The following is a 23,078-nucleotide window of genomic DNA, read 5'->3' on the forward strand; positions in this document are numbered from 1 at the left end:
TGGTTGGGTTTAGGGTTTGGGTAGACATTAATAAAATACAATAAATGGGAAATTTAATGAATAATATAAATAATTCTTGATAACTTCAGGCCACCGTTTTTGATCTAGCAACAACCCTGTTTTAAGACAAAAACAAGACATATTTATTCACAAATTGTTTATTCGGATATCAGACCAATGTTGAACGAAAACGATACAAGAGCAAAGCATTACCAACTGGTATTAAAGCATTTTAAAACAACTGCTTCTGACTGGCTTCGAAACCTACTACTCCTGCATGGATGTCTGACACCTTAACCACTGTACTATGTTACTTGAAGGATTCCACTTTCACAAAGTGGGGTTTAATCCCTCAATTTGTTCAATCATTCTTTGCTGAAGCTGTTTCAGTGCAATACATATAAAAAATGACCACTAAATGTCACTGTAGAGTGAGGTTTCGAAACGTTTCGAAGCTTCGACACATTTGCTTCGACTGTTTCAGTGTTTCACGAAGCCTCGCTTTGCCCACCATTACTCTTAACCGCTCTATCACGGTCTCTCACATCATTAATACACTGGTAAAATAGATCGGGCAGTCAGATGGGTAGCACATCGCACAAAAACATGTATACAATTATATACAATCGATTATGAAAACGATTGACACGTAGCTCCGCAGAAAGAAAGATGGTTCGTTTTGTCGCGCACACGTGACAGGTACCCCCTGCAGTGAGCTATGGAAGTAAATTGCGCATGCGCCAGAAGCTTATAAGGCGCATGCGCCAACAAGAAGGGCACGCATCAACGCAAAACTAAGAATTTTGTATTAGTTCAACGAAATATTTTAAGTTTTTCACATTGAAGCACCATATTTGTTGAACAAACTAACTATTATTTGTCAGCATTTCAAATGAAAATATTTAAATTCAGTTAACTTATTAATCTTTGTTCAGAGGACTTTTTGAAAGTTGGCGTTTTTACAGTGCAGGAAAATCTGCTTTGCGCCATGGCGCATGGTCTAAAAGGGTTGAGTTTATTTTCTTAATGAGTTATAGGTGTGTTTTGAGAATAAACCAATTAGAGCCTCATCTCTCATTCCCTTTAAGAGCCAGCTGTGTCGCGCCATAAGCGCATTTTGACGTAAAGTAAGTTCACTTTCGCTTTTGCTCTCGTGGATAGGGAAACCTTTACGCACAGACATCAATTAGCCTATAAATAATTAATTTCGTTTGTTAAGCGCAAAGATTTGTTTCAAAACTATTTCTAAATTCAGTTCTAATTTCTAGCAAACGAATAAATGAACAATAACCAAGTGTGGTCAAAATACTTATTATTATTATTATTATTATTATTGGAATTATTTCCAAATACACCTGCCATGCCCCATATGGTCTAAAATTTGACAGATGGACAAATCTAAGCTTGTTTTTTATAAAACAAATATAAATATGGATATAATAAACAATACTGCTAATAATAATAACATTATATAAAAGCAAATTGAATGAACTGAAAAAGCCTCCCGAGATGAAGAAAGTAAGGCAGTGGTTTTTAAATCTTCATGTAGGCTAGGAATTAATATGTTTTGTAATATTTTAATAATTTATATTTATATCCTGTATATATCCTTATATATATATATATATATATATATATATATATATATATATATATATATATATATATATATATATATATATATATCTTTAAGATATTAGATATTTTTCATATGTAAAGATATTTGTGTATTGCTCTGCATCTTGTTTGTAGTGTAGTGCGCCACACAATAGACCGACTTTGTTCTGGTCTATAGATCAGACTATTTACAGTTTCTCAAAATAGCAACGCGCCAAAACACGGCTGCTTTTTTAGGCGCACATTTGAGCGCAAATGCATTTGCTATTTAAACAGCGTGGCGCAACACCAAAAAATGACCCTTGTGCCGCGCCTTGCGCCAGATTGCGCCAGCTGTATGATAGGGCCCTATGTCTCAGAAAGGCAAAAGATTTTACAAAATCTAAAACTACGATTCAACTAGCAGGCTCAATAGTAAAGAAGGTAAGACCTTTAAGATAGCGTGTGTCCGTTCCACATCATATTCAGCAGCAAAAAAAAAAAAAAACTAATCACCAAGCTGCCCTGCCTGTCAAAAACCGAACAAAAGAAAAAGAAGGAAATGAATAATGTTTGTAGCTTTAGGGATTCATTTATATTTCTTTCAGTTCAATTTCTGTACATTTACATGCTTTAGGGCACAGGTAGGCGAATATGACATTTATTGTAATGTTTTTTTGTGAAGATTGTTTCAAGTTCTAATTTTCAAAAGTGTAATAAATATTAAAAATGGCAGCTCTCAGCTATACTGTATTGTCGAACCTTTAAACAAATATTAAAAATGTACTGTCTTGTTTCTACATAATTGAGTATGAAATTACTGCAATAAAGTAATATTAAAGGAATATAAAGAATGAAATAAAAAATGTTAGGTGGGTTTAATAAGACGGACCAATTGTTAATTACAATTAACCTGTAATCAGTGAATCTGATGTGAAAGAAATCTGATTCCACATCGTTGCTTATAGTTTTTGTTTTGTAAGCAATCAAACAATACTTAGAGTGATAATTAGTATCTCAGTTTCCTTGATTTGATCATTGTTTGTTTAGTTGTCAGCAGGCTAATTTCAAAAACTCTTCAGCTTGCTCTCTTATTTAAGTCTAATTGGCCAATTTTGTTCACAAAACAACTAGTGGTCTTGTTCTCCCTTCATATTTACTTTGGTATTAATGTCTCTGTCTCATCGCAGTTCCACCTGAGGCCATATAAAAAATACCGCATGTCAAAACTCATTCACCTGTCTGAGTAAAACAGGCAATGGCATCTCCTGCGTGCCAAGCTGAGGAAGTGGAATTAATTCATGGCTGTGTGTCACTGTCATCTCAGATGTGCTGGTTTATACATTACGGCGCCAGTGTTTGTTCAGGAGACGTATACCACTGAACCGGCTGGAGATTTAGGCTGAACTAACATCTCATTTATCAGACATTAGCAAAAAGTCACATCAGGGCTTTTGAGTTTCTTTGGACCAGTGTCTTTTAGTTATGAAATCCCTGATAAAGGTGAACTTCTGATGTAAATATTATAAAACTGACATGATCTAGTCACTTCAGGAAAGAGAGTTTAAACCAAATTATAAATGATGGATATGAAAAAAGTCTATTTGCATATATTTAAAATATATATTTACTAGTGCTGTCAAATGATTGATCGCAATTAATTGCATACAAATAGAAGTTTTCATTTACATAGTGTGCATTCACTGTGTATCCATCTAAATAAAAATAAAAAAATACAAATAAAAACACCAAAATATTTACATATACAGTAAAGGGGGTTTAAATAATTTAGGATTGACTGTGAATATATTTATATTTATACAACAGATCTGTCTGGTTCTTGAATCTGATTGGCTGATAGCCGTGAGATATATCAGCACTCTGACAGCCTCTTCACCCTTGTGTACTACTCGCCCCACACCAGCGCCATCAAGAAGGCTAAACATCTCAACACAGTTTGACAAATATTGCAGCAGCTGAACAACATAATGTACTTTTGAGGCTTTTCAAGTCGAGAATGCAGTTGTTTAGATTGCAACTATGCAGTTTATTGATAGTGCCTACTTGAAAATTTCATAAATTCGGGACTGTCAGCATGTCGGCAGCCATCATATTGCCTGTCATGAGCACGCCTTTATTGACTACTAATTCCAAAGTATGGTGGGTGTCTTTATTTTAGCTTACTGTAAAATGGCTGTATCAAAAAGACAATATTTTGGTCACAGTCATCTGTTATTTACTCCAGAGAAAATAGATTTGACTGTATTGTTAAGTTTAGTAGTGATTGCTTTGCTTTGGCTTATTCGGTGTTAAACTTGTCCCGAATAATACTGGGAGATCATTGTAAGTTAGACTGATGGCATTTCATGCCATTCAGCCTTATAATATTTAAATGTAAGCAAAATCATCTGTTTTGTTATTACGTAGACGCTACTATACTCTACATAATGCAGGAGAATCATTCAAATACTAGTTCTAAAGTAACATTTGTGAACGGAGCAACGGTTTCTGCTGTTCTGACGTCAGCTGCAGATGTGAATGAATGGCAGAAGAAAGTAGTTCCTCATACAAAAGGGTTTTTTGAGACGCTCCATGTTTGATTTTATTTTTTTATTTACACGATTATGCCATCAAACTGTTGTATAAATGGATTATCACACTAGTAGCAGTGCGATAAGGCTGTATATTGTCACTGGTGGGACACTAAAAGCATGCCTTCCACTACTGCCGATATACAGCCATATCGGACTGCTTCGAGTGTGATATTGCGCATATAATTAAGCATTTTCTCAAATATATGCATGCATGCGTGTATTTACAGTATGTATATATAAAAAATAGATTGTTCATGTCCATTAGTTTGCACCGAGTTATAAATAATGAATACAATTTTACTGTTTAACCATTAAATATATGGAATAATGCAGCTCTGAATTTGTGCTGAATCAAAAACCAAATCAAATCTAATAAAAGGAAGACTGGATTGTTAACCTAAACATATTTCAGTCAGGAACACTCTCATCAAATATGTACAGTATAGATATGGTAAGCATGCAGTTAGTGTTGGCGAAATGGTCCTGTACGGGACAAAACCCATGCACATGTCTGTCCATGCTGCCATGAATGGACAGAGTCGGGAGAACAGCAGCCAAACCAGAAAGTCAAACACGATGGGGGTAAAAGAACAGAACCCAAAATCATCCATAAATAATAAACTACAAGTTAATGTAAATACCAGAGACATGAGACTGATTACCATGTCCTTGGGCTAATATTTGGAACAGATATCAGAAATGAGCTAAGAGAAGTTGGGGATGGTGGAGGGAGTGTGGAATGGCCGTGCAGCCAAGCATTGAAGGGAGACTGGGTATGATTTAAACAGACTGCTGAGATGGATGTTGGAACTAAATCAGTACATGTCAGCTTCATAAACAGCTCGAATAGACTGTCAGCTGATACAAGCTTGACAGATGTGTCCTGTCTGAACTAAAACAATGCTCAATTGTTACAACAGGTAAAGATCAGAAGTCATATCAACTGTTAAACCATTTTTTTTTATTATAAAAGCTAAAATGAGAATGAAAGATGTTTTATGTCCAGACAACACCAATGCAAGTTTTAAAAACTTTCACTAGTACAGAAAAACTTTTCTTCTTGTCTCCCGCCTAATTTGGCCCATGACTGTAATTGCACCAATTCAGCCTAGTAACTGAAGCCTGAGACAGACGGGGAAATTACAGGTACTGAACAGTCAGTCAGAGTCAGAGAGAGTCGATGGCACCAAAGCACACAATAAAGTGCAAAGTTTTTACAAAGTTTACAGTGACCTAAGAGCAGCTGGCCTTTTCTCAAACGCCACACACAATGATTGAAACAACGTCTGTGCAGCTGCTCTCAGATCAGTATACTAAATAAAGGTTTTTCTGAGCCCTGGTTAGCCGCTTTCTCTCCAGCTGTGCTGTGTCTAATAGCAGTCGCTCGATGTTTGAAAGCAGCCAGGTGGAATGATGTGATGTTTGGCTGAGATGCAGGGGCGGGAGATTTATTTCTGTGGGGATAAATACAACTTTCACCACAGTCTCCAGGCCCACCAGAGCGGCTTGATTTAATTTCAAAATGGTCATGGTAAGAAAAGAAAAAAAAAACACCATGGCTAAGCTACTGCCAATATAAAGTTTCCCTTGAAATAACTTTTAATTTATTCATGGTATAATTATCTGATATAATGCTATCTCATGACAATTAGTAACTTATTGATTTAGTGCACTATAAAAAAAATCTGTTATTTTACAGGTTTTTTCCAGCAGCTGGGGTCCCAGAAAAAAAAAGTAAAATAACAGCCGTTAAATTACAGAAATCTACCGGAAAATATAAAATAACAAACTATTTTTTACAGTGTGGCCAATTCATATTTATTCATACCATCTCATATGTACAATTTACTATGATTTGCTTATCCCCCAACAATGGTTGAATTTATGGGTGAGGTTTGGTGCCACGCCCCCTTTAAAAAAACATTTACTGAACTCGTAAGAAATACAAATTTGTATGAATTAGACACTAAGATAGTTATGTTTCTTTGTGAGATCAGGTTAGAAATACTTAAAAGAGGCTATGTGTGTAATTTAGACCCTTTTTTTTTGCAACACTTGGTGGCCATTAAGTGAACTGCAGTCAGCAACTTATCGCTTGTGTCCAATTTCCTGCACATGAAATGTACAAGTGATATGATTAAATGACCTGATATACTCACATTGGCCTTCTTATAAGTTCTTTATAATTAAAAAGAAAGTTTGAAATACCTTTGCAATGATTTACTGATAACAAGCATCCAGATGTCATCTGCACTGCTGAAAATAATGTTTAGAAGAATATGTAAAAATGTGCTGTGCTCATTCCTCTCTCTAACACACAAGGACAATAACATATGCGAGAAAACAGCAACATGAATTGTTTGCACAAGCCCTGCAATTCAAGATTCATGTAAATGGATGAGATAAATAAACTGCCACTGTTATTCCAGTTTGACTAAAAACTATATACAGTATATGTACAGATCAGACTACTGCAACTTTATTTGAATGTACTTTAAATGGCAAACTTACAGTACTGATCATTGCATTGTCTGAGCATAATACATCTAAACTCCCACCTTGACACTTTGACACAAGAGGTCATTGTTCTGCAAAAGAAAATCCTACAACTTTCAGACTTTCAACATTTCTCATTTGTCAATTGATACATGCTATATTTAAATAATGTCAGAGACAAGAAAGAAAATGATATAGATAATTTCAAAGACAACAATATGCTGTGTAATGGCAATGTAAAATTGCCATCACCCTCATTCTACGCCGAACATTAGGATATATGGATAAACTTAGCTTTAATGAAGTTTACTAAAGATCTTCTTTTAAATTATGATGCTTTTTGAATGTAAAAATCCTGATAACATTGAAGTGGACCTCCGAGAACAGTGCAGTTCCTCATGACCCATTTAGAAATCAGTCCGCCTCTTTAGTAAATGTACAGAAAGTTTCGTAGGTTGATTTTTTTCTTATGCATAAGCCCCTGGAAGAGCTCAGTTTACAACCTTTAATAAATGTTATCAATACTGAGGCAAGACTGTAAGATTCAATTATGATTTATATTGCATCACTACATTTAGCCGAACAATAAAAACAACTTTGAAGGAAATCAAAATTGAGATGAACGAATGGTATAAGGCAGAGAAATGTTCTAGATGCTGCCATTTACCACAACTGCACATATACACTGGGTAAAACACTCTGATGACATCTAGCAAAAGGTCACAAAACTAACTGCAGTCACATACAAAAATAGACTCAGAAGCCAAGAGATAACCTCCAGATACAGTTTCCCAGCAGCCAGAAGAAAGAAAGAGCAGAAACAGTGAGAAATGTCAGAGAAAAGAGGTCGTGCAGAAAACTGAATCTACCTGAGCCAATTATATTCACTAAGCAGAAACGTAAGTCATGCTAATATTTCATATGTCACAGTCATAGTACACAAATATTTATAAGCGGATGTGGCATGCTTATGTATGCTTACATGGTTACATTTTATTAAAAGCTTTTTCATTATACTGTATAAAGATGACCTTAAAACTTTTTTTAAAATCTTTTTATTCACCCTGCTTTCATTCTTTCATTGCAGTTTATATTTTATTGCTCTGCTTTTGTTCCAAATCCACTTTCAATCTAATCTTCGAAAATCTCTTATAGAAATAAAACAAACAAAGTTTAAAAAAATCATATAGTTGAGTGAAAAGTATACTTTTCAACAATTGTTCTCTCATTGTCATGCAGCTACAGCGGGGTAATTAAGTATTGAACATGTTACTATTTTTCTCAGAAAATTTTTTCCTAAAGATGCTGTTGACTTTAAATTTTTAACAGATGTTGGTAACAACCAAAGAAATCCATATATGCAAAGAAAATAAATCTAATTAGTTTACAATTCAAGTTAACCATAATACAATTAAATGACACAGGGGAATAGTGTTGAACACATGATAAAAGGGGGGTGCACAATGGCAGTGAAAGACCAGACACCAGCTGAAATCTCTCAGTATTTATTCAGCAAACCTTTGCACTTCATCATTGTAAATTAATATTATATTTTGCTGCTTCAGTTCAGTTCAGTTCAGTTCAGATTCAGTTATATTTGCTGCTTCAGTCGGACATCTACATTACTAGGATAATGACGATGAAACCAGGGTGGACATTTCAGCAAGACAATGATCCAAAACAGCCAAGAAAACAAACTCTCTAATCGTTTTAGATAAAGAAATTTAAGCTGTAGAATGGCCCAGTCAATCACCTGACTTGACTCCAATAGAAAACACGAAATAAAGCTCAAATTGATAGTCAAGACTCATAGAACCATCAAGATTTTTACACTGTTGTCTTTAAAAAAAAATGCATAAAACTTCATTTTCCATATAAGAGGCATCATAAGCTGTCATCACCAAAAAAGCCTTTTATATAAAGTATTAAATATGTTTCAGTAGTTTAGTACTTTCTCCTTGTGTCATTTCAATGTTATTACACATAACATATTTTTCATATTTTTTGTTTTGTTTTATTTTTACATTTGTATTTTTTTTACAAAAATCTGGTTCAATCCCATATTAAAAGCTTCTTTAGAAAGATTATTTCCAGGAAAAAACATGATGCGTTCAATACTCATTTTCCCCGTTGTAAGTGTAATACACTGCATAATTTCAGTCAAACTGTGATATTGTTTAATTAACAAAAATATATTTTATCATTTTAATAATGAAACTATTATTTCATTTTGTGGATTTATGATATATAAATGTTCATTATTTGAGGTAAAGTGTTTGAAATTCACCATACACATTTTGAGATGCAGTGAAAAAATATTTTAAAATCACATTGTGTAAAAAATATTTGTCACAATCTTTGTGTCGATAACTAAAGATAACTAAAGGGCCTACAACCTGTTAAAGAATAATGAATAATTGGGGCATTTCAGCAGCTCTCTGCAGTTAAAAGCATCAGTGTGACTTTTTTTTTTTTACCTTCAGTGCATGAGAAGACTTGATGACATGCACCTTTGACTTTGCGCCAGGCCGTTTCTTTCTTCTTCCCCAGTGAAGTTTCAGAGTGCTGCAAGCAGAGAAGTGATCTGAGAGTGAGCGACACTATAATAAAGACCGAAAGCAGAGTCAGAGTTCAAATGGAGTGTGAAGTTTTGTGGGTGAGAGAGAGAGAGAGAAACCTCATCATGAAAGTGAATTACATGAGAAAAGATGTGGAGATTGCTTTAGGAGATAGGATGTAATTGAATGTCTTCACTTTAACAGCACTGACAGGAAATAAGGCACTAGTACATCCATATAATCAACATGCTGTAATTGAGATACCATATATTTAGGATACTGTAATAATAAAAACTTTTTAGCAAGTTTTAGCATTTTGAAAATCATACTTTATCTGAAATACAGTTGCAGCGATGTGTTGATTATTGCAGGGAAGAGCTGGTTTGTATTTTATTAAAGTTATTCACACAAAAGATTTGTTTTGAACATTTTGAACATTGAAATACTTTGATATTGATGAGTGTTGTTATGCTATCTTCAAATGCCATTAGAAGAGCCGGTAACACTTTATTTTAAGTCAAAATTTATGATATTAGCAGACAATTAACTAACACTACTAGCTTATTAAACTACTAATTAGCTGCTTATTAATTAGTTAGCAAGATAGAAGTTAGGTTTAGGTATTTTGTAGGATTAGGGATGCATAATAAGATCATTCTTTAAAAATATTAACAGTTATATATATTACAATGTACATATATACAATATCTTAATATTAGGTAGGTAGTAAGCTCATAGTTAATTGCATGAAATATGATCTAAACTAAAGTGGCATCAATACCATCAATTAGGTATTTTTAATTTTTTCTTCTGGCTTAAAATCATATTTATTACTGGAAATATTTTAATAGTAGCGTTTTCAGGCCCTATAAAGTGTCAGAAATCAGTCTATACACTGGCACAGATTGCTGAAGTGACTAGTAATTTTTATACCACAACAGCTCAATTGTTATGGCATATTGTTAAATTAAACAATCAATGCATATTGCGCATTTTACATAAAGCAGAAATAGAGTGTTTTTCCACAAAAGAAATACATTTAAAAAGGATTCTAAAAACAGCACAGTTTTGGTAAGTTATTTTTTGTATCAAATGTGACTGTATCGAAGCAATAATGAATTATAAATCTAAAGAAAATAAGTTCCATTCAAGGTTAATACAAATATTACAACTAAACTAAATGATAAATGATGCATGGTAGCACTCAGAATTTGATTTTACAGTGGAGGAAATAAGCATTGAACACATCATGTTTTTTCCTGAGAGTAATATATCTCAAAAAAAATGATTACATGGAATTAAACCATGTTTTGGTAAAAAATAAAAATAAATAAAAATATGAAAATGTAATTATGTGTAATAACAATGGAATGACTACTGTCTAGAAGACTAATGACTAATGTCTACTGCAGACTTCAGCTTCTGTCTGGGCGTTCACTGACTTTCTTCATGTGTTCAATATTTCTTTGCTGTGTCATTTCATTTTATTTCACAAAACTTAATTTGTAAATCAATTCGTTTTTTATTTGCATATATGGCTTGTTAACAACTAGGGCTGCATGATATTGGAAAAATCTAATGTTTTTTCAAAAAAAAAAAAATGTTATTCTGCTATATAAGTACATTTGATGATTTTGTATGGGAGTGCATCTGCATAAAATAAACAATCTACAAGCCTATATAACTTAATAAATATATACAGTTTAAGTCAGAATTATTAGCCCCCCTGAATTATTAGATCTCGCCCCCACCCCGCCCATTAACCACCACCCCACCCCCCCATTTCTGTTCAATGGAGAGATTTTTTCATTTTAATAACTCATTTCTAATAACTAATTTATTTTATCTTTAATTGCTTTTATTCTAGCCGAAATCAAACAAATAATACTTTCTCCAGACGAAAAAAAATATTATTTGGCATGCTGTGAAAATGTTCTTGCTTTGTTAAACATCATCAGGGAAATATTTAAAAAAGAAAAAAAATTCAAAAAGGGGCTAATAATTCTGACTTCAACTGTATATATACACAATTGAAATAAAGAGGGTGTTTTTATCAATAAATAAATAAAGATGGTTTTATAATTTTGCTGAGCCTGTATTCAGTATCCAGGTCAAGTAAATAAAAAAATAAAATGAATCATTATGGTAGTTACAAGTGGTACAATTTCTTAAGGCTAAATGCTTTTAAAATCATAATACATTTGCAGGCCTCAAATCCAAAGGATAAACTATTATACTGACTCAACATTCCATATCCTGCAATGTGACTTTTGTGAATGATTACGTTGCGATATCAGTGCTGAAACAATATATTGTGCAGTCCTATTATTAAATTAGAAAAATTGTGATGTGTTCAATACTTATTTCCCCTATACATAACATTAACTCCTTATTGAAAAGCTGCAAACATATAGTGGTTTTTAGCTTAAAAAAATTATAAAGCAATAATCCTGTGGGTCCACTTTAACTAGGTATGTAAAAACCATATTACAATGCACTATAATGCATTTCTTATTATAAATGTATCTTGTCTCCCTCAATGTCTACAGCAGTTACAGCCCTGCTCCTCCTGATTCACAAAGTCAGTCGAATTTAAATCCGTTTGAAAAACAAGAAATAGCAGCCACCTAATTCTCAGGCTGAGTGACTGAGAGCCCAAATTGAATCTTTTATCCGCAAATGTTCCCAAATCAGAAGCATCTTCAAAGAGCTTCAGTCCATGTGAAGCCTCAGCGCAGACACTTTTTATTTCTGGTAATGATCAGTTGACTTGATTCTCTGCCCACCGAGGCTCCATTTTAATGGCACAGCTGTTTAGCTGTCCTCTGATGGGGCGACTAATTGAAGGGTCCACTAGAGGGTGAGGCTAAGCTGCTCTTCAGCCCGTAAGGGACATGTGGTTCTCAAAGTCTCCTGGGGTGTGATGTCTTGTTATTTTGCCTTTGCCAAAATGCAGTCAAGCATTGTTGCGCTCATCTCAAGGAGTCGCTCAACTATCTTCTGATATGGCCCACCTCGATGTCTCAAACACTTTTTTTTTGTTTCATACATTTTTAGGCTTTGAATTGAAAGGCTTTGGATTGGGTTGTACTGAATTTCACAAGCTGACAGGAGAGTTTCATCCTTGAGTGCACAGGCACATGCTGAGAAAATACCAAATAGTGATGGGAAATAAGAGATGGACCATTCAGGCAGGAGCGGAATAAAGACAGCTGACTAAACAATCTATATTCTTAAGATTGCGTCTGTGTAATATGACAATATGTATAGCAATGAAATGTCTATCTTTTCATTTCATGCTCTTTTTTTAGTTTATTTTTTCTTTTTGGCGTCACAAAATATATGTTTTACGTTAAAACGTTTTCACAGTTCATCAGCACATTATTTCATTATGGCCATTATGGGGATGCAGACCAAAACATGAAGTTCCAGTCTTTTTTATTTAGCAACATTTTTTATTTTTTTGTCTTGAAGTTTTTGAAAAGTGTTTTATATTTTATCAATATTAATTTTATATTTCCTTTTTTAAATCAAACATTTTCCGTGAAATTCCAAATAAAGTGAGAAATATGATCTCATATGAATGTGTAACAACTCAGGTTAACAGAGTTGAGGGTCTAAATGCAGTTCATTTACAACTTGGTCAAACAGGCAATGGTCAAAACAGGTGCAAACAGTATCATGGGGTTATCCATAAGTGTAGTGGTGGACACAGGCAAAGAGCTTGGTGCAGGCAGCAAACAGCATAAACCAGAGCTCAACCCTGTTCCTGGAGACCTACCTTCCTAAGTTCAGCTGTAACCCTGACCAAACACGCCTGAACCAATTAAATAGGACCTGTACAGCACTTGATAATTACAGGTAGGTGTGTTTAATATGGGATGCAACGATTAACCATTTTCCCTATTAACCACGCCTTAATTTGTCACGGTTAATTAATCGTAAAGGCTTCAACACCGTGTTTCTGCACCCAACAAAACTGTCACAACTAAGAAAGTTACGTCAACTGTGCACTATAGTTTAAAGTTACAAGCTTGCACACCGAGGCTAAAACGTACGCAAAAAGATTAACTATGGCTGAGGATATAAACTAAAGGCCATTCACATAATGCGTCTTTTGGATGCACACGTTCATTGTTTGAAATGCATGTGGAGCAAAGTCCTTGCACTTTCCAAGCACAACTAATTGAAAGCATCTAAACATTAAAGAATACCGCAAGTGCACCACGAATCACTTGACAAGGACTGAACGATCAGCTTAATACTTGTAAGATGAAAACACGAAACAATTTTGTAATAATTAACCAAAAGTGCCTTTCAGCTGCATTGAATACTTTTTAAAAGGAAAATACTTAGCTAATATGTAGGCAATACAATTTTTTCATTTATTCTTATTTTTATTTATTAATTGTTAGTGTATAATTATTACTTTTGTTTAAGTGTCAACAACTGTTTTCACTTATTTTTATGTCCAAATAAAAATAGACCATTGTTTTTGTTATTATTATCTTGTGCTGTGTAATTTGGTTACTGTAAATAACACTTTAAAATATAAAAATTCTTCATGTGATTTTCTAAGCTAGAAGTGTTTTGAATTTAATGAATGCATAATAATCGTGATAACCGTAAAACCCTTATTATTCCTCAGTACAACCAAAATCTATAATCGTTGCATCTCTAGATGCAACTGAAATCTGAGGAAGATAGATCTCCAGGAACAGGGTTGAGCACCACTGTCATAAACAATCAACAAGGCAAGGCAGGGCAAAGCAAGGCAGGAATTGCTTGGTAATTTTACAAGTGAACAAGACTTAACAATGAACAAAAAATGTATATACAGTCCAACTAATCAGTCTTCGTGGGCTACACCTGTGTGTGTGTGTGTGATGCCTTATGGGAAATGTAGTGCAGTTCTGTGGCTGAATTGTAATTCAGGTGATAGAGAATGTTTTCCAGCAATTTGCATGGGCTTAGATCGTTGATGATTGTGACAGAATGAGTACATATCTGATACCTCAAATTTTTTTTTAAAAAGAGTCAAATATATACAAACTATTTTTATTGATTAAATTTACAAAAATTGTATCATGTCATGATATATTGTTATCAGTATATGAGATCATTTATTTAAGATGTTTCATATTGCCCAGCCCCACAAATTAATACTTTTTTGGAAGACATTTATCATTAAAACATAAAACAATTCAATTTCAGATAACATGCTCTTCTTTAAAACTCTCCATTTATCAAAGAATACAGAATGAAACATCACAATTTCACACAAAAACACCAAATTAGTATAATATTTGTAAAGCATCATTTTATACTAAATATTGTAGTTACAATGGCTTAAAATTCAGCTTTGCGTCTTAGAAATAAATTAAATGTTAAAGCATGTAAAAAAGCATATCTAAAATTATAAAACTATGTTTATAATATTTCTGTATTTTAGATGAAAGTATTTTAGATGAATAGTCTTGATGAAGTTACTGATCCTAAACACTGAATGGTAATGTACTGCATGTAATGGTTTAACATTAAAAGTATCACTTTATTTGTTGTGGCACTTTCTGCATGAACTATAGTTCCACACTCAGCTGTTATAGCTTTATAGGTCACAGTTCATGCTAAATTGAGGGTCTGAAAATAGCTGGCAGACAGAAACACTTAGATAAGATAATAGGCACTCTCAGACATACAGTCATAAATTTAATGCCGTTTCCCTCTGTTTAGAGGTCATATGCGAGGATAATTTGTTGTCAAAGTATTCTATAATAATGCAACAGTATGTGAACAAAGCCATTAGATTAACAGTTTTAGCATGTTAGGAATCCATTGTATCAAAACGTTTTCAGTCCATGATGAAGCCAGTGACAAAAGAACAATTATAGATGGAAGTCTCAAAACTTTTGCTTTCTGCTTTATAGTAAGAAATGTTGCTGAAATAAATAAACATTAATCCAAGTGTGCCTCTACAGTGTAAATAATTCCTAATTTAACAACTTTCCATATTTTGTGATTCATGTTTTATTATTATTATTATTATTGATTAATAGTTTTTAATTGTATTGTGTGTTGAAAAGTCTGAATTGTATTGGAAAGTCTGAAAAATCAGCTTATATTGATATTTTTAATAGCAATTAGTATGATGCAATGTCTGGTTTGGTGTTATTAACATGCGGTACAAAAATCTGATAATAAGCACCAGTACTTTTTCTGTTATTTTACAGAATTGATTCTCTATATATTATTTACTATACAATATTTTGTTTCAAACATCTAAAACTTTAGTAATTGTCACTTTATATTTTATAAATTATTAAATTAAGCTAAGCAGGGCTGTGCCCGGTCAGTACCTGGATGGCAGACCACATGGGAAGTGGTGCTGAAATTGCTGTTAGTGAAGCCAGCGGGGGGCGCTCAACCTTTGATCTATGTGGGTCCTAATGGCTTAGTATATTGACGAGGACTCTGTACTGCTCAGTGAATGGGATGGGACATTAAACATGTGGTCATTAAACATCCCAGGATGTCCTTAGAAAAAGAGTAGGGGTTTAATCTCAGCATCCTGGCCAAATTTGCCTACTGGCATCAGTCCATAATGGCCTCCTAATCATCCCCATATCAAATTTGGCTTCATCATTCTGTCTTCACCAATCAGCTGGTGTGTGCTGTGCGGTCTGGCGCAATATGGCTGCCATCGGATCATCCAGGTGGATGCTGCACACTAGTGGTGGATGAGGAGATTCCCCCATTGTGTAAAGTGTCCAGAAAAATGTAAGGAATTATTATTATTATTACATTGATAAAATCTCAAGTAGAATTTTCATCAAGTTGACAGAGATATCAAAATCCTACAAAGTCAAAACCACAAATAAATAGGGAAATAAATCATTAAATACCGAACTGTTTTTTTACAATGTACACAGATTTGATTTTGATTATTGGTCTACTGAGATTTATTTTTTCAAGTTTTACCATCTGTGACCAATGAACTAAACCCAAATATGTTTTTCAGCATACACTAAGATTTCTTTTTCTGTTTTGGCGTGTTATGCTTATGTTCACAAAGAACACTGTTTTTATTTGATCAACACAGTATGAACCACATCTATAAAATATGTTATATTTATTTATGTAATTTATAAACTTATTTTAACTATATAGGTTAACAGTTCAACATCAAGCTGCTAATTTAATTCTTAATCTTTTTTTGTTCAAACAAATTCATTGCTAAATAAAAATGTTAATGTTTTTTAAAAAATTACTATACAATATACTGTTTTAAAAAAGAAAAACAATTGTTAAATGCACTTTTGACAGGTGTAAATATGGAAAAATGGAATTTGAATAGACAATGAATTAAACTGTATTCAAGTATTAACCCAAGTATTAGTTAATTTTCCTTCGGCTTAGTCCCTTTATTCGCCAGGGGTTGCCATAGCAGAATGAACCGCCAACTTATCCAGCATATGTTTTTAACAGCGCTTCCAGCTGCAACCCAGTAAGGGGAAACATCCATACACACACACACGCACACTAAAACACACACTACAGCCAATTTAGTTTATTCAATTCACTTACAGCGCATGTCTTTGGACTGTGAAGGAAACCGGAGCACCCAGAGGAAACCCACACAAACACAGGGAGAACATGCAAACTCCACACAGAAATGCCAACTGACCCAGCCGGGGCTCAAACCAGCGACCTTCTTGCTGATAGGCGACAGTGCTAACCACCAAGCCATCGTGTAGCCTCATTTATTAAGTACTCAACTAGAATTACATTTCCTTACTTTTCCTTTATACATGTCAGTGACATGCGTCAAATATTTCGCCAAACAGTCCTTATGGATGCGGCGACACGCAGTCAGATATTTCGCTGAACAGATCCGCCACTTTTGGCACTCATAAACAATCATAAAGCCCTCATGCTGTTGCTGCTGCAGGAATGAGGAGGTCTGCTGAAGGTGCGCAGCTGTCGTGCAGTGAGGTGTCTGCGTAATTAATGAACTACGTCAGTTTGCGTTCATTGAACAGTAAGAATGATTAATGAATCTATTTGAAAGAGTCCCTTAAAAGTCACGTCTCGCTTTCAGTTTCAGGCTTTGGCGCGTTTTGCACTCACACTACAAACATACCGCACCAAAGCCCAAGTGAACCGCGCTCAGGCCCACCTCTTCCAACCGGGCCAGGGCCAGCCAAGTGAACAGTGAACCCAATTCACCGCACTCTCAATTCTCAAACGATCCGTGAAACGGGCCCGGGCACGGTTCGGATAGCATAGTGTGAGTAGGCCCTTAATGTAAGGCCATACTCACACTATGTACAGTTGCCTCGAACCGGGCCAAAGCACGCTTGTCCCCCCTCATGTCTCCCCCGACGGCCCGCACTCACACCACAATCGGGCCTGGGCACGCTTACGTCATCGATGCTGCGCTGTGAGCGCTCTCGCTCAGTACAGTGGAGATTGCTCATGTTATATTGTTTCAGTCATTTGATATGCAGTGAAATGCAGTCAAATATTTCACAAAACAGTCCTTAGGGATGCGATGACACACAGTCAGATATTTCGCCGAACAGATCCGCCACTTTTGGCGCTCATAAACAATCATAAAGCTCTCGTGCTGCAGGAATGAGGAGGTCTGCTGAAGGTGCGCAGCTGTCATGTAGTGAGGGGTTTGCGCCTTTAATAAACTACAGCAGTTTGCGTTCACTGAACAGTAAGAATTACTAATAAATCCATATCAAACAGTCCCTTAAAAGTCACGTCTCGCTTTCAGTTTCGGGCTTTGGCGCGTTTTGCACTCACACACAAGCGTACCGCGCCAAAGCCCAAGTGAACCGCGCTCAGGCTCACCTCTTCCAACCGGGCCAGGGCCGGCCAAGTGAACCGTGCTTGAGCCCGATTCAGCGCACTCACACTTCTCAAATGATCCGGGAAACGGGCCTGGGCACGGTACGGAGGGCATAGTGTGAGTAGGTTCTAAGTGTGGTATTTAACATTTATTTATGCATTTGAATTGCATTATGGGTACTAGATCTCTCTGACCACTCTGCTTCTGACAACTTTTAATGTAAAAAAATTAACTCTGCAATTAGTTTAGTTTAGTAGTTTGAAAAAAAAACACCTTGTCTGGGTTGTAGATTGTGGTCCAATTTTTTATATTTATATATTTTAAAAAGTAGAAAGTTAATTAATCAAAGTTAATCCGATCCTAGTGTTCCCAACGTTCTCTTTACTTCTGACCTGAGAGTCATTCACTTACTACAGTAATGAGTAATGCTGTGCTGGCCTTTCCTCCATTGCCGACAGGATGATTGATAACAGTGGATAAAGGCTAAATGGATGGATGAATGTGTGTTGAGTCCTGGACACTCTGTGCAGGTCATTGTTCCCTCGCCCTGAAGTGTAAATAAAAGAACAGATTCTGATAAATGCAAACAGCCTTCCTCCTAATGCAACCTATAATGCATCTGTGACAAATTCAAGATGTGGGCAATAAATACATTTCTTACACGAGGGAAGGAAAGGAAAGTGCTAGTGGTCCTAATGTGACTGAAACACAAGATAAATTATTTCCGTCTCATTTCACAAATGATGGGACACACTAGGGGAATTCACTTCAGCTGAAAATGCGGAGACTGAACTTGGAGTCAGTCAGTTGGAGTCTTGCAAATGATGTTTATTTCTTATTCTGCCATGCATTACAGAAAGAGCTGAGAGAGAGAGAGAAAGAGAAAGAGAGAGAGAGAGAGAGAGAGAGAGAGATGAAGTATATTTATTGACTAGAGCACATGCATCCCAAAAGACAGCAGTGTTTATATGTAACGAATGTAAAAGTGGAGTCCATTCAGTTGATTAAAAGAATGAAGAACACCCTAAAAAGAGATCTATTATGCAAAAATCACTTTTGTAAATGGTTTAAACAAAGTTGTGAGGCAAAAGTGTGTGAATATAGCAAGCATCTAATTGTAAAAAAAATAAGAAATTCTATTTTTATAATCACACTTGAAAACTGTCAGCAGAAAAACTGATTGCATGTCATAAGAGAAGAAAGCCCCGCCCCTAAGTGACAATCTCTCCCTCATTAGAATGAAAAGCCCTGAGTAAGAAGCAACCCACTGTTAGAGTTTTGAATCTTCAGCCATGCTGAAGATTCGCAATTGCAGCTCCGCCACTTTTGAAAAGAGGACTGAAAGCACGGTCTCAATTGAATTTAAACAGTAACAAAAACAGCACAATTTAGACTAAAATAGTTATAAACAGGGCTTGACATTAACTTTTTTGAGCACCAGCCACTGTGGCTAGTAGATTTCCAACATTACTAGCCACTCACCATTTTCACTAGCCACAATTTTGTTGTTGGGAAAATATATTTTATATGCATAAATTTGACTTTGGCATGCTAAAATTACTTGATTTAGACTTTGTGTTATGTCCACAAACCTCAATAGTTTCACTTTTTTGTGTATGAACTTGCTTAATGTGCATGAGCAAATGGGTTGTGGTTTCATGGTGTCCCATTGCAATTTGTTTTTATTTCACAGGACTTTTTCAGGGCTCAAAATTAAGGATTTACCAAATTTATCTCTGACCACACCAAATATATATATATATATATATATATATATATATATATATATATATATATATATATATATATATATATATATATATATATATATATATATATATTATTTCTTATCCACAAATGTTAAATAAAATGTAAAAACATACAAAATACAAAATATAGCTGTATATGCTCTTTTTATTCAACAAAACCTTTTTATTACAAAACCAATTACATTTAAAAAATAATTATTGCCATGTATTTAAAAATATGCATAGTAGCCGCTCTCCAGGCTAAAAGTCTCTCAGATCACCAGTGAACTACACATGGGAACTACATGGGAAGTTAATCTCCTATTAAAGCAATGCTATTGTAAAAATGATAATAATAGGGTAATTAGGCAAGTTATTGTATAACAGTGGTTTGTTCTGTAGACTATCGAAAAAGTATAGCTAAAACAGGCTAATAATTACGACCAAAAAATGGTTAATTAAAATTTTTTTAACTGCTTTTATTCTAGCCAAAATAAAACAAACAAGACTTTCTCTAAAAGAAAAATATTATCAGACGTACAGTGAAAATTTCCTTGCTCTGTTAAACATTTGGAAGAATATTTTTTTTAAATGTAATTCAAAGGGGGGCTAATAATTCTGTATTCTTCTGACAACTGTATGTGTGTGACAAAATGTAACAGGACCTGAATAGAAGTCAATGTTGTCATTAAGACTTTTCCGTTATTGTGCCGAATGGTTCTAAGAACAGTCAGGTATGGTTCTAGTTGTATTTCCACATGAGACTGGAAAAGTGTAGCAACACACACACACACACGCACACACGCACGCACGCACGCACGCACACACACACACACACACACACACACACATGCACACACACACAAAAATAGAAAGACGAGGGTAAACAAATGATGAACAAATGAAAGATTTGGGGTTAACCATTCCTTAACACCTTTTATCAGTCTCAGAAATACATATAATAACCACAAGAGCTGATACAACTTGAGGGTTTCAGAAATTGCAGAAAATAGCAGGATAATTGAATTCGAGTGATGAATAGCACCCTCAGTGAGAATCCATTGTGTTATTTAAAGACTCACATGGGTTGATGACAATAACAACCAAATGAGCTAAAGAGGCAATGGCAAATGTCCTAATGATAAAAGACTAATTATAGGGTGCTATTACAGAAGGTTTGTATTCATCACAGACACTAGACAATATCTAGAAGCCATTTTATGCAAAATTCAGTAAAATGACTCAAACGGGTGAACTGTGGCTCATTAATTTCCTCCCGCTGCACTGATAGAAGTTGATTCTCTGACTAATTGGCCTGAAACACTCTCTGAACTTGCTGAAATTCGATATCAGTTGAATAAATGTGTTTTAGCCATTTATGGAACATACTTCTGTCAGGTGTTTGCTAAATTGTTACGTAAAGAATAGCGTCAGGATCTTTCCCAACTGTAATTAAGGAGACTGCAATTGAAAAATATCTAAATTATATGTAATTAAAGTAGTCAGACAATCAAAACTTTTCATTTTATGTATTTATATTTGTATTATGCTGTGACACATTCTCTCTGCACGAAAGGAAAGAAAATTGATGCCTGTCAAGCACAATACTCCAACCTGTAATTTAGAAGAACAACAGAAGGGAAAACTGGAACAACAGTGCAAAAGAGTCAAAAAAGAAGGGGGAAAAGAACAAATTTATCAAAAGCCACTTACAATTCACAGAAGGCATACTGTAGAAGCAGAAATATGTTTAGTTAAATTAATGATAGTTTTTAATTATTTTAATTTAACTATTATGCCAGAAACAGGTGACATGTTGAAATAAATATAATTTAAAACTTTCTGCTAATAAAAAAATCATAAAAAATAATTTGCATCACAACAAAGCAAAAATAAGAATTATAATAGTAATAAATGTTTCTTGAGCAGCAAATCAGCCTAATGTGACAATGAAGAATAATAATGTTGTAATGTTTAAAACAGTATTGTAATAATATTTAACATAAAATATAAAAATAGATGTAGTATTGAGACTTCTTTAAAAAAAATAATAAACTGTACTAATCCTATACTACTGATCATTCAAATTGGAGTATTTGAATATATATATATATATATATATATATATATATATATATATATATATATATATATATATATATATATATATATATATATATATATATATATATATATATATATATGCTATTTTTTGGTTTTGAAGTGGGTTTTTGAGACAAAGAGTTTCTCAATATATGAGCTTAAAAAAAATCTATTTCTACTATCCACGAGGAGACGGTACAAATAAGAGTGTGTCAAAGACCAGACAGCACAAATGTATGATCTTTTGTCACAGTGAGGCGAAGAAAAAAACTCTCTGAAAAGATACATAGTGGCCACGAACGGATTTAAAACAATACTGAAAGACCAACCTAAACAAGCACATTGACATTCAGCTTCAAGGTGAAAGGCAGCTGTGAAGTGAATGTTTTTTTTTAACCAAAGATAAAAGCAGCTGGTCCTTTTTTTAACTGACACACAGCCTAAGCAGGATAACAGCAAACTACATGTTCCAAGCCAGAATATCCGCATAAAAAATGAATAGTCCAGCCTCTACCTAAATTAAAAAAGCCAACTGTGCTCTTTCCATTTCAAGTATAGTACAAACCTCAGGCCTGAATAGCTAATTGTGTGTGAATATGAGAATAAAACACTGACAAATGGAGATTTAATAGAAAACTTAGAGCAAATTATCTAATGGTCTAAATAATGAGATGTTTTTATCACTAATGGTTTGTACCACTAGAAAATCAACAAACTTTCAAAAAAAGTTTTGGATTTTCAATGATATCAGCATTATAATAATGTGGCTGGCAAATTTGCAATTGTACAATTTTATTTGTGATTTTCACTCTAAGCACAGAAATCTGATCATGAAATCTGAATCCACTGAAGAGAATCGTTATATACTAAATATAATACAGGAGCAGCACAATTATCATCATCACAATAACAGTATTCTAAATTTTACCAAACAGATGGGGCCTTACTATCTTTAGCCCCGCCTCCTCAATAGCTGCTCTTCTGCTACTGGCTGGAGTGGCCCAAAAGCGACCCAGAAATTAAAATATATACTTAAGGTTGGAGTCGAGTACAGAGAGGAAAATGACAACAACCAGAGTCAGAAAACCTGCTGAGGTTTTTACTCATTCATATGGTTTAAAGACTA

General features: G+C 34.4%; 1 protein-coding gene across 6 annotated transcripts in view; it reads right to left on the reverse strand.

Moving 5' to 3' along the window:
* syt6a (synaptotagmin VIa) overlaps positions 1–23,078 on the reverse strand; it is a 127,571-nt gene that overhangs the window by 97,348 nt on the left and 7,145 nt on the right. For 2 of the 6 annotated variants that reach the window (XM_087307183.1, XM_087307178.1), the window contains exons 2-3: positions 18,513–18,648; positions 9,164–9,251 (exon numbers count right to left, since the gene is read on the reverse strand). The exons of 1 other annotated variant lie outside the window; for it this stretch is intronic. The gene's annotated coding sequence lies outside the window, so the exon portion shown is untranslated. Of the gene's footprint in view, positions 1–9,163; positions 9,252–18,512; positions 18,649–20,514; positions 20,614–23,078 lie in introns of all 6 variants that reach the window. 3 more of the 6 variants (XM_087307182.1, XM_087307179.1, XM_087307184.1) reach the window with 2 other exon arrangements.

The sequence above is a fragment of the Danio rerio genome, chromosome 23 (genome assembly GCF_052040795.2).
Source record: "Danio rerio strain M-AB ecotype USA chromosome 23, GRCz13ab, whole genome shotgun sequence".
Lineage (NCBI taxonomy): Eukaryota > Metazoa > Chordata > Actinopteri > Cypriniformes > Danionidae > Danio > Danio rerio.